We start from the raw sequence: 16,230 nt of genomic DNA, 5'->3' as shown, positions 1-16,230 counted from the left end.
CATACCATTCACTCAAGTAAGGTGGTCGAATACTCGATAGCCCACATATATCATCTCACACTACACATTCGCTCTAATAAATACATTCCCTTTACCGACCTTTACCAGAATTTTAGAGCGTGATGATGAAGTGAAAAAAAATATACTCATGCATAAATGCTTTCTTTCTCATTTACAACATTGAACATTACAACCAAGAAGGGTGGTGGAGTAGTATTCCATCATGAGCCTCTCACATTAAATACATTCCGTACAAACACAATAAAACCTATACCTTATATTTATATATACCCTACTCTCAATATACAGTCACGAAATACATTCTTTCCTATTTACAAAATTCACTTATATAGTGGAGTACTCGCTATTCCATCATACTCCACAATCACTTTAATAATATTCCATCTCAATATAGACACATGAAATTCATTCTTTCCTATTTACTCGAATCATTCAAGTAGAGTGTTGAAGCACTCGATATTTCACAATCGGCCCTTATCACTATACACTCCCTCTAATAAATACCTTTACTCTCAGTATGCACATACATTGCATACAAGTCAATCAAGTATAGTAGCGTAGTAGTAAACATCTATTCATCACCCTATACCGATACTTTAAACTAATTGAGGGTCGATGGGGTCTCTTTCACAGCATTTTCACTCTTGTAAATATATTCTACTATTGTAAATATGTTTATCTCCCAAGTAGTATACGCTATGAAACAGCCCTGTTTTATGCAAAAATGAGAACAGTACCCAAATACTCTCACCCTCTCTATACGGAGCCAAGGAATGACACTATTCAATAATTCAAACACATCTATTTACGTTACATTTTCAGAAAGTTACGAAACACTCGCATCGGTTTTCGTCGGCAGACAAACGCAGACACAATCTTCCTATTGATAAATTCCGCCATTTACGGATTTCACTTTTCCAAAGTTAAACGGGACGGAAATAATCGTGTATACTGTTATCAACTGTACTTTCTCCCTCTCTTGAACTCAGGGTCGGGACTGTAGTTATCTAACAGGGCCTATCGCATAATATTTATCCACCGATAGATAAAAGTGATATACTTATGTTTATAAAATAATATATTAAACAGAATTGTTCAACGGTTTATATATCGCTCTACTATTGCTCTAAGCTAGATTTTTGTTAAACTAAAGATGTTGGGAGATTGATCTACATGTTCGTTGCTCTCACGACAGTATTAACAACTTTTCTACATTTTCAAAAATGTGTAAATTCAATATTGACTTTACAAAATATGCCATACACCATTGCAAGAAAGCAAATATGTCTAGTTAATAGAAAAAGATAAGATTTCTTTGTCATTCTGGTCTATTAGTCATCGCCGCTATCTTACTAAACATATTTTGTATTATCTCCTTCTTTAGTGTTTTCTTGACTTTTAATAGGTTTTTATTAAATTAATTTAAAAAATATGTTAATGCATTATCAAACATAACTTTGTCGAAATATTTCTAAAATTGATTTCTTTAGTATGTATTGGTATAATTTTTAAATTTCCTGGCTGAGGGACGTGATCTTTCTGGGATATACCTGAGCAGATGCCATCATGGAAAGGTTGTTAACCGTGTTGCATCTTGTTGAAGATCGTTATGGCTCGACTTGACCTGTAAGGTGTACGGTAAGCCGACCTCAGAGATGGCATCTACTTTATGGGTTCCTTTGTGTAAACTCCGGTTTATATTTATTTTATCTCATTCTCGTAAGAATATTGTTTATTACCGAGGCACGTAATGGGACTCAGACTGTGAAATTGACCAATAACTTCTTTTCAAAGTTGGTTTTTCACATTTAGATGTAGGACGTTTTCCTGCTTCTGTTTGATTGTGATTATATCTGATACAATAGATTAAACCACAGTTTATAGGGGTTTTTTGAATAGAGACATGCGAATTACGTGTAATTTGAGTTGGGCGATGGAATTCTGAGTGAAATGACCTAACTGAAACTCTCATGTCTCATAATGGTCATAATCGTAGAAACTTTGGGCTGCATTTGTTAAAATATTGTCCGTCCTCCAAGGATTCTCTGTTGGTGAATAAAGAATAAGAACGTGTGGTGATTAGTGACCGTTAATCGATAATTATTCAGAAATCGTCCAGATCGCATCTCACAATTTCTGAATAAAAATAAGAACAAATAAATTCTTATAGAAAAATTGGCTTAGGATTTCCTTATAACAATGAAATTAAAAGTATACATAATAAGTTCAATACATTAAAAAAAATATTTGCCGAGGAGTTGTGTTTATCGTTTATGTGCAAGATCGTCTCAGATATAATCTCCCTGGTCTTTCTTTATAAAAAGAAATATGTTTTAAATGTGTTTTACAAACAATTTTGTCAATGTCTTCTTAACTTTCTAATTTATACAATCTCAATTCTGCACACGTATGCACGTACATGTGCTAAAAGAACGTAACCAATTACGTCCCAAGTCTTGTCATCAAAATTACATTCACTCTAATAAATACATTCACTGTCAAAACACAAAAGGGATCCCCTCTTACACATTCACACTAATAAATACGTTCACTCTCATATATATATATATAAAAGGAAACAAAACAATATATCAGTACTACGTACAATAAAACGGCCCAGGACTTGACTATTCGGGAAATATTGCCCAAAGAATTATGGAAATTAGTTATTTGAGAAATAAACATGTCGGCCATCAACTAGGGGATAGCAAAGTAAAGTAATTCATCTTGAATCTGCACTCGGTCCGTCTACACTCAATATTCATTCAGACGCTCATCAATGTAAGGTAAAGGCCCCGGGTTCGAATGCAGGTCCTCTGACATACTTACAAATGGGCATTTTTTCAAAAGCATTGGCATCCCGAGGGTTCATAAAACCTCGTAGTTGTTTTACCCTCGTATAAAAAGATATGACCATTTTGCAACTATAATTTAAGTAAGATAGTCTCAATATTCTTCCAACGGCTCTCTCACGCTATAGAATTACGCTAATAAATACGATCACTGTCAATTTACACAAAACGAGCTATCTATCGGTGCTATTTCATTAAAACAGTCTACGGATCCCGACACCATGGAATTAATTGATAATCATTTGAAGAACATAATTATGATTATATCTTTTACAAAACACATGGAAAAGTTTTTCATATAAAACCCGTAAATTAATATAAAGACATCTTTTCAACTTATCTAAAGCCGTCTTACTATGTCAATGTTAAAAAACCTTATATAAGAAAATAATTATGACGTAATTCCTCTCCCACACAAGTATTTATATACTTGTTTATGAAATAAATAAAGAAAAATATTTTTAAATATGAAATAAGATGCATACATTTTTACAAAATAAAAAATATAAAACATTTGGGGGATGAAAGGTGGAATATTTTCTACCATATTCCGGCTACCCCTACTACAAATTGCGTATAAGAATAATTTAAGGGAAACTGAGGAGTTCGGACAGAATAGGAATGAAAGTATCCCAGTAAAAATATATAATAACAATCCTACCTATGTATATAACGTTTCCCCTTCGAGTTTAAGCATTTTCTCGTTGCTTCCAAATTCCCATATTGCCTCCTGCGGGATAATTTGAACATTTTTATTCCACTAAACGTGTGAAAGAGGTGAAATATTGTTGGACCACTGTATGTATTATGTTACTTAGTACGCAATGCCTTGCCATCTAAGGTTTATTGCATTTGGCCAAAACAGGATGCTAATACATAGGAGAAAACCGGACATTTGCCTGGTGGGATTTTTTTGTTGTTAAAGAAATTTCGTGTAACCCTTCAGTTGAAACAATGATACAAATGAAATTGAGCAGCGGACATGTCAAGCAATGATTTAATTGTTAATGCCCTTTACTTACCATCGATTGCATAAAAATAAACTAGAATAAAAATAAATTTCTCTTGAAAACAAATATGATGATTCGTAGTGATTCATACCTGACACTTCACATTGGTCATACCAGGTTGACCCAGAGACACTTTTGGATCAAAGGAAAAGTTGCTGTATGTATCCCAGGGATTCTTTGGGGCCCCTTGTTCCTATTTTCGTACGAAACAGGACTGTTTTGCTGCATATAGTTCTTGGTATGTATAGCGTATTGTGCTTATTGAAAATGAATGTATTTATAAGAGAGATGTTGGAATATTGAGTATCTCGTCGAATCATAGTAGTTATGTAGAGTGTGCATAGTATGATGCATGAATATCGAGCATCCCGACCCTACCCGGATGATTTCTTTAGTGTAAGAAGGCCGAAGGTGTAATGTGTGTCCAATCTGCCAATTTGTCAGTTGCCGCTAAAAACCGAGCTAATGTTCTTCACTTGTGAAAATATAACGAAAATAGATGTGTCACACTTAATCGAAGGTCATCCTTGGCTTCATATAAAGAGCGTGTGAGCCACCCGACGTGAGAATTTTGCTTGAACACGGCAGCGAGTCTTTGCATCTTCTGTTATGATTTTTTGGAGAAACAGATCATTTTTGTTGCATATTTCATACTTGATAGATAAAGCGAGTGGTGTTTATTGGGAATGAATGTATTAATAAGAGTGAGTGTGTAGTTAGAGATGGCTGATGGTGGAATATTGACTACTTCATCGAATCTATAATAGTTATATATTGTACGATAGTATGATGGATAAATACCGAGTAACCAACCATCCACTACCTTACTTGAGTGAATGTATTTATAAGGGTGAAATTTTAGTTTGAGATGGCGGATAGTGAGTGCCTATCTACCCTCCATTAGATTACATTTATATAACATGTGTAAAGGGTGATAGAACAATTTCATGAACTTACCGTATATGAGTGAATTTATTTATTAGCGTGACTTCGTAAAATGAGAGGGCCGATTGTGAATATTTAATAACTCATCGATCTCATTAGTTATATATTATTTAAAAGGTGTTGAAAAAATAAGTACTCCAACATGCTACTTGATTGAATGTGTTTATTAGAGTGAATGTGGTATATCTAGGTTTAAAAATTGATAATAGTCCCCTGTTATGACTTTTAGAGTAAACAGTGCTGTTTTATTGCATATATAGAGACTACCGTCCCATTTGCATCCTCTCAAACCTGTCCAAGCCCCTAGAAAGATTAGTCCAAGCACAAGTCTCCAGGCACCTTGAACAGTCCCATCTTCTCAACCCCCTCCAATCTGGCTTCCGCCAAGAATATTCCACCCAATCAACACTAATAAAAATTACCAGTGACCTCCACTTAGCAATGGACCAACGGAAAGTTACTATACTTGTCCTTCTTGATTTTTCTAAAGCCTTCGATTCTGTCCCTCACTCTTCTCTCCTCTCTAAACTCGAATCTTTTTCCTTCTCCGCCAGCACCATCCGTTGGTTCCACTCCTACTTTACCAATCGCCACCAAACTGTCTCCCTTCCCAATGGCCTTACCTCCTCCTTCATCTCTTTAAAATCTGGGGTGCCCCAAGGCTCTAGCATCTCTCCTACCCTTTTTTCCATTTATATCAATGATCTGCCCGACTCCATCCAGTCCTGTAACTATCACCTATATGCCGATGACTCCCAAATATATATATATCCTTCCACCCTTCCGATCTTCACTCGGCCATTCTTAAGATCCAAAAAGACCTAAACTCCATCAACGAATGGGTTCATAAAAATTCCCTAGTCCTCAATCCGTCCAAATCCACCGCCGTAATTATCGGGTCCAGGTATCTCCTAAATTCCCTCCCCAGCATCCCACCTGTCTGCTAAATAACCATCCCATCCCCTTCTGCTCTTCGATTAGAAACCTAGGAGTAGTCTTTAACCCAAACCTTTCCTGGCATTCTCACATTTCCCAAATTTCCCGCCATTCCATTGCCTCCCTCAGCCTGTTTCGTCGGTCCTGGCTTCTCTTACCTTTCTCCACCCGCAAACTCCTTGTATCTTCCCTTATACTTTCCTTCTTCGTTAGCTGTTTGGCACACGGTGGTCTCTCGGAGGGGGAGAACGCGCGATTGAAGCGTATTATGAATTGTTGCGTAAGATTTGTGTACGGCACCCCACGGGGATCCCGGGAGTCGGGGTTGTATTCCCAACTTTCCTGGCTATTCCCCTCCTTCCGTGCACAGTATTTCCTAGGTTGCTTTCTTTTCCAGTCCATCCACACTCGTCGTCCTCCATCATTCAATCCCTCCAATTCAACTCCTCACATCTCACTCGTAAGATCCGCTCATCCCCAATCGACCTTATCCTTCCGCAACATCCAACCCATACCTTCAAAAGATCCTTTCTGATCCGAGCCCCTAAACTCTGGAACTCCCTTCCCCTTTCTATTCGTCGCTGCCTCCTTTTCCTCCTTTAAATCCCACCTGTATAATCACCTCCTCTCCCTCCATGCAGAGACCTCACGTTAACATTTGTTATTTTTCTCTTCTGGCCTGCCTTACTGGTATACATTTGCCAAGATTTCTATCTTTTTGTTACTTTTAACTTCCTTTATTTATTTCATGTAAATTATTCTTAGGGGAACCAGTCCCAGAATAAAGTTATTTTTCTTCTTCTTCTTCTTCTATATTACTTGGTAAGTATAGTTGGTTATGTTTATTGAAAGTGAACGTATTTATAAGTGTAAATATGAAGTTTGATAGGGCCGCTAATGTAGTGTTAAGTCTCACCCTTATAAATACATTCACTTTCAATAAACAGAACTATTTATTGAAAGTAAATGTATTTATAAGAGTGAGAGGGTTGATGATACTTATGACAATAGGTACTTTGTTGAATCCTAGTGGTATTGTAATGTGTGTATAGGATGAATATCGAACATCCCAACCATACCTGATTGAATATGTTTATAAGTTTAAACATGAAATGTGATAGGGCCGATAGTGTAATGTTAACTGCCCAATTGACCCATCAGTCCGCTGTCGCCAAAAGCCCAAGGAGTTTTTTTTTAACTTCTGAAAGCATAACGTAAATAAATGCGTCACACTTAATTCGGTGCTGCTCCTCATAGAAAGCGTGTGAGTTACTCGAGAATTGTGTTGAATTGTGAGTATATTTCAATGTATATCCTCATCAAGTTCTTCGAATATACACCCACCCTCAACCTTAAACTCAATTCTGTACATATACGAAGATTGTTTAGAAATTAATCATGCAAATAAGACACGCATCCTTGTAAAATAACGGCAATAAACTAATTATTTCTGTGGGACGATTGTTAATAAATCATTGCGTATTATTGCACTGTCGAAACTCGAAAGGGGTTAAGTTTTCACGTAATTGGGTTTAGGGCTGATCCAATTACTCTGGAGTATAGTAACTTTGTCGATCATCTCGACTTGTTTACTTACGCTATGCAGATGCAGACAAGTTGAAACATTTAAAAAAAAGTAAATAGGCTATCTTATTTACTCGGAGTTTACCTCCTTTTGAGAATCTTTTTCTTCTTCCTTCCTTCTTGTCTATATTCCAAAAATAAAAATAGGTTAGATTTCTTTTGGCTAATCATTCATAAATTGGAAAAAGCGTTTGGTTTTATTATACTATCATACTTCTTTCTTGTTGAAGCCATCCACTTGGAGAAATATTATCTTGTTAAATCTAGGTTGTTGGTTATTTCTTGAACCAAAACAACCAATTATTTGTTTTAAGCCATATTTTTGAAATGCATTTCGGGCCACGCCCCTGGTCCCTCGTCAAAGCTACAATATTTTTTATCTGTAACTACTTATTTTTGATCAAAATAGTTAGAAAATTAAATCTTTATGTACACACCTTAATTTAGTTAAACCGAACTAATCGGCTAGAAAAATTACAAAGTTTACATGGAAAGGTAAATCTCATTACTTATCATACGTGAATTATGTGACGCGAAACTATACAAATGTTTGGTGTCTATAAATTTTAAATTGTTAAATAGGTACCCAAGGATAATTTTTTATCACTGGTAGATATATAAAATTATATATATACATTTTTTTCTTTCTTTTTATGGTTTCCTTGAAAAGCCCTCACCAATTAAACTGCTGAATCAGTTAATACCTATATTGCCANTTCATAATTTTACGAGGGTTCGCAACAGCAGAGGTCATATAAACCCTCAGGGTGCCGGTGTTTTTGAAAAAAAGGCCATTTGTAAATATGTCGGCCGCTGGATTCGAACCCGGGACCTTTACCTTACAGTCATGAGCGCCGTGTCAACGCCTAAACCGTTGCGGCCACCGACCAAGAAGGCAAAGTTAATTTAATGAAAATTGTTTAAACATTAATGTTTATTTGTATTTGCTGGTGAATCAGTGGCAATTCATTATATTCTCTCATGGTGTATGATAACTTTTTTTTAAATTCTCACTTTCTGCCATCTAATTTGATCAGTACTGTAGGAAATAGGTTATTATGTAAATTCCATTTCCATTATTTCCAGTCTTTATAAGAATGGAATACAATTATTGGAGGGGAAAATGTTCAGGATAGATTTAATCTTTATTCGATGCTATTGACAAAAGAAAGAATTCAAGTACAATGTTATCTGCTTCTTATTGGATCGTAACGTTGTTTTGGATCGGTTTCGAGGTATATTGGTCATTGTCTACCTCGCTGATCTTGTTGGCTTGACTGCTGACCTTCTCCCTCCAACATCGTTTATCCGTGGAGTTAAGATTAACCGGAGGACTAAAGGACTGGAGAATGAGGGAATAAAGTGTTAAGTTGAATTTTTCTTAACGGGAGGTAGAAGAAACACTGTAATTTTCAAGTCGTTCACGAGCATAAAACTCGTAAGGTTCACATGTTAACGTAGGGCTGAGCCGTTTAAACTCAGGGTTGATAATCTCAGACGTACCTTTTGAAGTTTTGTGTTGTATTAATTTGAAATTTTCTGTCTTAGAATATCGACCACTTTTCACATAGGAACACTCTGAATTAGCGTATGGGCTTAAAGAAAAAGGCAAATTTAATTGTTACGGTCAATCTTCCGACCTATTTTCATCATCGAGGCCTATATTAATTACACATTATGAAAAACGTATTTGTACAATTCATTTAACAATCTATAAAATTATATAGGGTGTCCTTTTTAGATGGCCCGGCTTAATTTCTCTGGAACAAATAACGCTATATATATAAAAAAAACGTGTTTAATATTTTTTAGTCTAGTGTCAATAGTTTACCTTTCTTTGGAGGAAAATTAAGCAGGACCAATTTTTTTTTAAATTTCAAAATCGACCCTATACATACTGACACGCGGAAAACAATGGTGCAATCGGATTTTAAATTGGTCAAGAAATGACTAAATTATGGTAAAAGGTTTGACGCAACGCATTTCGTTTGTTTCGTTGTTTATTCCAATAATTTGCTTCTTCATTAAAGTAAACATTAATTGCCTTTATTGTTTACATTCTGTCATTGTTGTCAAACTCGCATTATGACAGCAAACGTTAATTACTGGAAGTAAATAAATGTTACAATAGTACCTATTCGTTACATTCAGTATTGCATTCAAAATGAACCGAAGGGCACATTTTTCCGATCAACATCGATTTGATATGTACGACTGCTTTATTGATAGTGGTGGTATTTCGCGTCGTTTCAGTCGAGTTATACTCCCAGGAATTTCCTGTTCGACCCAGAGTAAACCACAAAGCGTTTATTCTTGTTGGTCCCAATATAAGGAGATACGGATCAGTTGCTTCTCCATCTCCAAGAAACCGGCAGATTAATTTCGACGAGTAGCTGCATGTTTTACTGTAGGCTCGTGAAAATCACAATTCTCGCTCCGAAATGTTGAAAGGGTATAGATTTTTCAAAAAATAAAATGAGAGATTTGGACTTACAATATTAAGCCATACATCGTCTAACGTTCCTTGCACAAATATAGATTTGGTAGACTGAAGAAAACGTTCTTCCATACATCCTCTGGACAGATTCACCTCGAATGGAATATTAAACCGTTGGAATTTTCGAACATGGACAGAGGATTTCGTATTCTTGTCATCATCAGGTGGGTCACAGTATTAGCATTTGGTGTGGACTTTTCGGAAATAAATTAATTGGTCCTCATAATACGAAAATAATTTAATAGGTGCTCAGTTCCTCAATTTTATGAGGGAGGTTTTATCAACACTATTAGATGACGTTCCTCTGCAACAACGACAAAGAATGATGATGGATGCCCCACACCCAATTCTTTGCAGGTGAGACGTTATTTGAATCTTCCGGGATAGGTGGATAGGACCTCATGGTCAGATCTGTTGGCTTTCTCGGTCACCCGATTTAACTCTACTTAACTATTTTCCATGGGGCCATTGAAAAAACAGTGTCCACTCCAATCATAACCCAGCAACCTCAGTTTAAGAACTGCTGGAAAGAAGAATAGAAATATGCAATAGAAATGATCGTCAATCCATCCCCCCTGATAATATCGGTCTAAGCACCGGTGGAAAGTGGTTAAAAAGAGCAAATCTTTGCATCTTTATGCAAGGCAGACAGTTCAAACATGACGTGGGATTAATAAACAGTAAACCATATGACAATTTTATTCAATTTTTTTACCATAACTTGTCTTTTTTGACTAATTTAAAATACGATGTGACATGATGTATAGGGTCGTATTTGAAATTTTGAAGTTGAACTGGGCCTGAGGCACCCTACATAATTTTTCTCCAAAAAAGGTAAAAAATTTCAAACTAGACTAAAACATATTAAACACAAATGATCAAGAGAAATTCAGCCGGGCGATCTAAAAAGAACCCACAAAAACCATCTTAAATATGTTTATAAATCATTTAATATAATCCTCTTTTGAAAATCAATAAGACCTTCATAAATTGAACTTAAGCCCATAGTATCTGTTTGAATGTCACAATTATTTTTTTCCAATTTAGTATGCAGAACCTCTTTTATTCCGCTTCTGGCTAAATGGGACTCTTTCTCAATTATTTCAACATTCGAAAAGTCAAATTTGTGCCTACTCGATATTGAATGTTTTGATAGTCCGGTAATTTTTTATTAACTATTTTGTTCGACCAATGTATGATTTGATATTAACTACACGAGAAACTGTGCGCAACCTTCGATCAAATTAACAATAATAAGATGTTTTATTTAAGCTTTAATTTTATATATTCAAATTTACGTAGTAAAAAAACTTTATAAAAGCATATACGGCTTGAATAATCGTCCTCCGGACCATCCCTCACCATCCGATAAATTTAATTATTCTTCCTTATTCTTGAGTTTAGTATGTATCACTGGGAATTGTGTTATACTCTCGAACATGAAGAATATTTCTATCGTTTTTTACCGTTTGTTAACTTCCTCGAATTAATATCTAACAATCAATTATTCAATTTCTTTGGGTAGTTTTTATTTCTTGAAATTTGGAAAGCGTGCTCTTTAAGTTCACTCCAGACGTATGTGCTGCTTTCCGCCAAAACTCTATGTATCAAATTACCATAATTCATTTTTTGGCCAAAAGAGTGATCACTTCATCATCATTCATCAACGTGCTGGCTGGACGTCTGATCACTCCTACGTCTAGATAGGGAATAGAGCCAATATTTTTCAATTTCATACGTGAATTTTATGTTCTCATGACTAGTACTATTAAACTAAACTATTAAAAAGGCTAAGTAGATGGTCTAAATTATTCCTCGGAAAAATCATAAACAATTCATCAACATACTTACAAATGAGCTTAATGGTACAAGTGACCTGATCTAAAACCCAATCTATCAAATCATTCATCAGGTTATCTGCAAAAATGTGGAACAAAACGCCTCCCATTGCCACACGATTAACCTACATTTTGTTATCATATTTAAAATAGCCATTCATTTCTATGAAAATCATTAGATCATTGAACAGATCAAGCGGCACATTGGTAAAATCGCACACTTTTTCCTCGAGCGTTGGTATATGAGGTATATATGATATATCATATTCAGAGGGAATTGAAGTAAACGAAAGGAAACCGGAAGATCCTCTTCATCTATATCAATATTTTTTATGTGTGGTGTTTAGTGACGGTTAATTAATGATTACTTGGTGATCGTGAGGTGCGGTCTGGTGTGAGGTACGTTTGGAAAAACATTTTTTTTTATCGTACCAACGTTTCGATCTTTATTTATCTTTATTTCCGTGCCTGGACCGCATCTCACGATCTCCAAATAATCATTTTTTAAAATCTTTTCTAAGAGCTCAAATGAATTCTTGACACTGGTAATTTGGTTTTAACCCATTTCTAAATATTGTACTTTCACAGACTTATGTCTTGGAGGTAAACCTTCGAGTAGTGGATTTTCAATCTTAAGTTTTCACTCCTGTCGATTCAAGGAAATTTGAGATTTTTGTACGTTCTATACAGTTATATTGATTGTTAAATCAATTTACATTATGTTTTTCCTAATGCGAAATTAATATTGGCCCTAATGATGATTTTATAATAAGTCGAAAGCTTGGCAGTAATTTGAAATTTACCGTGAACTTGATACCATCTCGGCGATCAGTACATTTTGTCACTCTAGCATTCGTGTTCTTTTTGTTCTAATTTAGAAATAATACGTAGACTTCCACCAGTTTTCTAAATAGTTTAATTTTGTTACTAATGAAACAGATTTATGTAATTTTCTAGTGTTCTATTGTATTTGGTGGTAGTTATGCCACGAGACTTATTAATATGGACAGATTAAACCGTTAGTATGTCAATAATTGTTCATCAGGGAGCACGATCTTGAATGTTTCATTGTATGACCGTCAATAAAATACAGTCCGTTAACGTTTTTCATTTGTGTTTATATCACTGTCATAGCCAGCGACAGAACAAAATGGTCCTCCTGGGGGGATATGAACCAGCGCCCTATACTACTATCCAGTCCATTTTTGCTTAAGGATCAAACTTCCAAGTAATATTTGTTGTATTTAATGCGGTTTGGTTCAAAATTTAAGACTTTGATATTATTGCCCAAATTACAAAGGTAAATCATATAATTTTTTTTCTCGAGGGTTTGCAACAGCAGAGGTCATATAAATACTCAGGGTGCCGGTGTTTTAGAAAAAAAGTCCATTTGTAAGTATGTCAGGTTCGAATGCAGGGCCGCTGGATTCGAACCCGGGACCTTCACCTTACAGTGATGAGCGCCGTGTCAACGCCTAAACCGTTGCGGCAACCGACGCCTCCTATAATGCTTACTTTATTTTATTTTTATTTGCTTATTTTTACCACAAGTTCCATGCTCTTAGAGATACGATACTGTAACATTCCAAAGAAAATTAGGTTTATAAAGCCTTGGAAACCGAGTTTGGTTCAAAACTGTTGCGATATAATTGTTTTACAAAAATGGTGTACTGTCCTGATACAAAGTCTTCATGCAAGGGAGGATGGCAGACGAACCAAATTTCTTGAGTGAAGTTCCATTTTGCGAGAAACGGTTGAATTTTTATCAGTCGAAATTGACTGTTGACTGTGTGAAGGTTTTTCTACTTCAGCCACTGAAACTAAATACTTTTCAACTTACTCACAGCAACAGGTCGGTTGAAAGAACATCCCACAGGACGACTTCGATTTTAATGTCAATCCGAATGATCCTGTTTATTACTAACTAGGATAAGGGTTGAACGCGCAACATACTTTCAGATAGGCTCAACGGTACAATTGGGTTGAAAAGTTGTATAGCTATGTATATAACTATGTGAGGAATTGGCCCTAGGATACTGCCTTGGGGAACGCCGTCCTTGGTGTCTGAAAATTAAGCGCCGGTTCTCACCTGGTATCAGTGATCCGAGAGGAAGGGCTTGAGGAGAGATAGTCAGTTATGGGGAGGGATACGTTTAATTTGAAAAGGACCCCTCTTGCGAACGCATCCTCTTCCAATACCACCAAATGCACAATACTTTCTTGGGATTCCGCTCTTGGAGTTGTGAACGGTGTGTCGCTGCGTTTTTTCAAGGATTTTCTTCTCTGAAAATTGTTGTAAAAGTACGACTTTTAGTTGGACGGAAGATATAATAAAGTACCTAAGTATAAGTAGTAATAAGATTGTTAACGGTGTGTCGCTGCGTTTCTCCCACGATTTCCCTATTCGAATATATTGAAAAGCAACCACATTTCATCCCTAGTTATCTTTCTAAAAATGGGTGCACAACTGAGCTGTCCCGAATCATTTTTGAGCAGACCGTCTCTCCCATATGCTTCTGCTTATATATCCGGGAACATATCCATTGCATTACTGTTATTATGTATGCATAAAAATAAAATTTGTTCATAAAAATACAAATTATACCTGAATTTAATGCAGTGCTTATGAATATGGAAGTGTTGTTTGATTGCGTATGCTGAAAAATCCGGATTCCAGTGAACATGATTCACTCCTCATTGTACGCCCAGGGAATTATCTCCGTCTGCATAAATATATAATAAATTGAGTTGAGAATAATAAATATATTACAAAGAGTACGATTTTTGTTGCTGTTGATTAATTAAAGAGCCTGCATTAAAAGATAAAAGAGAATAAATGTTTATTTTATAATTATTCTTTCTTTCAATCAAGTTAATATCACATTAATAATATTTCAAGAGCTGTATTTGTTCAAAATATTTAATTACTTATTTCATCGTAAATCAAATATTAGAAAGAGGAGAGTTTGTAGAACCCAGGACGGTAACCGGCCCCGAAAAGGGGATTTTTTTATGTTGAGGGTCCACAGGGTTGAGACCGGTCCTAAATAAATAAATCTTTTTTATTTCTGATGAGTTCAGAAATATTTCCCTTTTCGTGAAAGCTTGAATAAAACAATGTTGTTTTAAACAAGTTAGTCCTGCACTATATGTCATATAAATTACATTGGGTTGAGGATAAAAAGTCTTTTAATCCATTGTTTACAGTGAACTGTTTAAACTGCGTCCACGATCGAATAACAAAAGCTGTTAACAGGTGTTAATATCAAAATAAATATTACAAACATATGCGTATATGGTATTTTGTCCCGGCCACAACACTGGCAAGTATTGCACCCAGAGGACGCATTTTAATTCTCAGCAAGTGGGATTAAAAGGCGAGAACTTTCGATTCTAAAGATTGGTGACGCTGGAAATTGCCTTGGGGGAACCTACAGGTCCAGACTGTAGGTTCAAAGTGGTCGCAGTACTGACTTGTATCGAGTTAGTTGTGTTTGGACGAACGGATCGAAAGCTTGGCATGAAACAATTTGGTGGAAGCAACAAATACGAATGGAATGCTTAGGTCGTTGTGGATTTTGAGGTTAGTGATGTAGTATGGATCTTCTACAGTTTGCCTGAGGTCTTTTGATTCTAAGGATTGGACACTGCTCTCTAGGCATAGATCTAAACATCTGGCTTGCCGTGATTGATATCTGAGTCAGCAGTGTAAATGGTAACCAAGAGGGACCAAGATTGCTCCCTTGTGATATCCGAATCTTTGCCGTACCTCGCTCTGTGGAGTTCCTCTGTTAAGTAAGATTCAAGGTATTAGGCAAGTTGTTTGAGGACTTTCGATTGGAAGGATTTAAGGATAAGGTAATAAGGAGTAGGTAGGAATAGTTGATAGAGGTTGCCTTGGAGACTTTTGATTGGAAATATTGGATGCAGTGGATATTCGATGGCTGGCATGGCAGTGCTTCACGTGCTAACTCCATCCAGGTCGCCTTTAATGGACAAAATTGATCTCGGTTTCAAGATAATTCCTAATTGTCCAAGTCCTTTGTTGTCTTGTGTAAGGATTCGACGTCTGTCTGCTATGTACCTAAGTGGAGTATCTGACTTGAGTGGAAGTCCGTAGCTCCTTGTTGTTGATGTAGAATAAAGTGGGAGACTTTTCATTGTCCAGTCCTTGATAAACTCTTAGTAGCGTTCTTAGATGCTTTTGGCTTGGGTAGAATTCAGGTTAGAAGACATTGCGGTATCATCTGCGTAGTGTAAATGTTAAACAGGATTAAACCAAGAATGCCCCCTTGTGAGATTCCTTGACAATCTACATCAGCGGTCTTTAGGTTCCAAGATAAGGTAAGAACGTAGGAAGCGTTTAAGATAGTCGGGTGCCTATGTATGAAGAGCATGGACTACATCTACGAGTACACTTCGATAAGGAAGAAATTTAGGTCAGTCTAGGTTATTATACGTTTTATATGGAGTCTTGAGGCTTTTTCGACATCAGACATCACTGGAAGAAGAATGAGAGGTCAAGGGTGTGACAAAGAATTGTGAGG

The 16,230-nt window shown here is 36.1% G+C and overlaps 1 protein-coding gene across 1 annotated transcript in view; it reads left to right on the top strand.

Moving 5' to 3' along the window:
* Positions 1 to 16,230, top strand: part of LOC106671707 (plexin-A1) — a 349,969-nt gene that overhangs the window by 76,717 nt on the left and 257,022 nt on the right. The window lies entirely within an intron of this gene.

Source organism: Cimex lectularius, unplaced genomic scaffold (assembly GCF_000648675.2).
Source record: "Cimex lectularius strain Harlan isolate CLEC.00 unplaced genomic scaffold, Clec_2.1 scaffold141, whole genome shotgun sequence".
Classification (NCBI taxonomy): domain Eukaryota; kingdom Metazoa; phylum Arthropoda; class Insecta; order Hemiptera; family Cimicidae; genus Cimex; species Cimex lectularius.
Note: the sequence above shows the minus strand (reverse complement) of the source record. Positions and strands in the feature narration are given on the sequence as shown.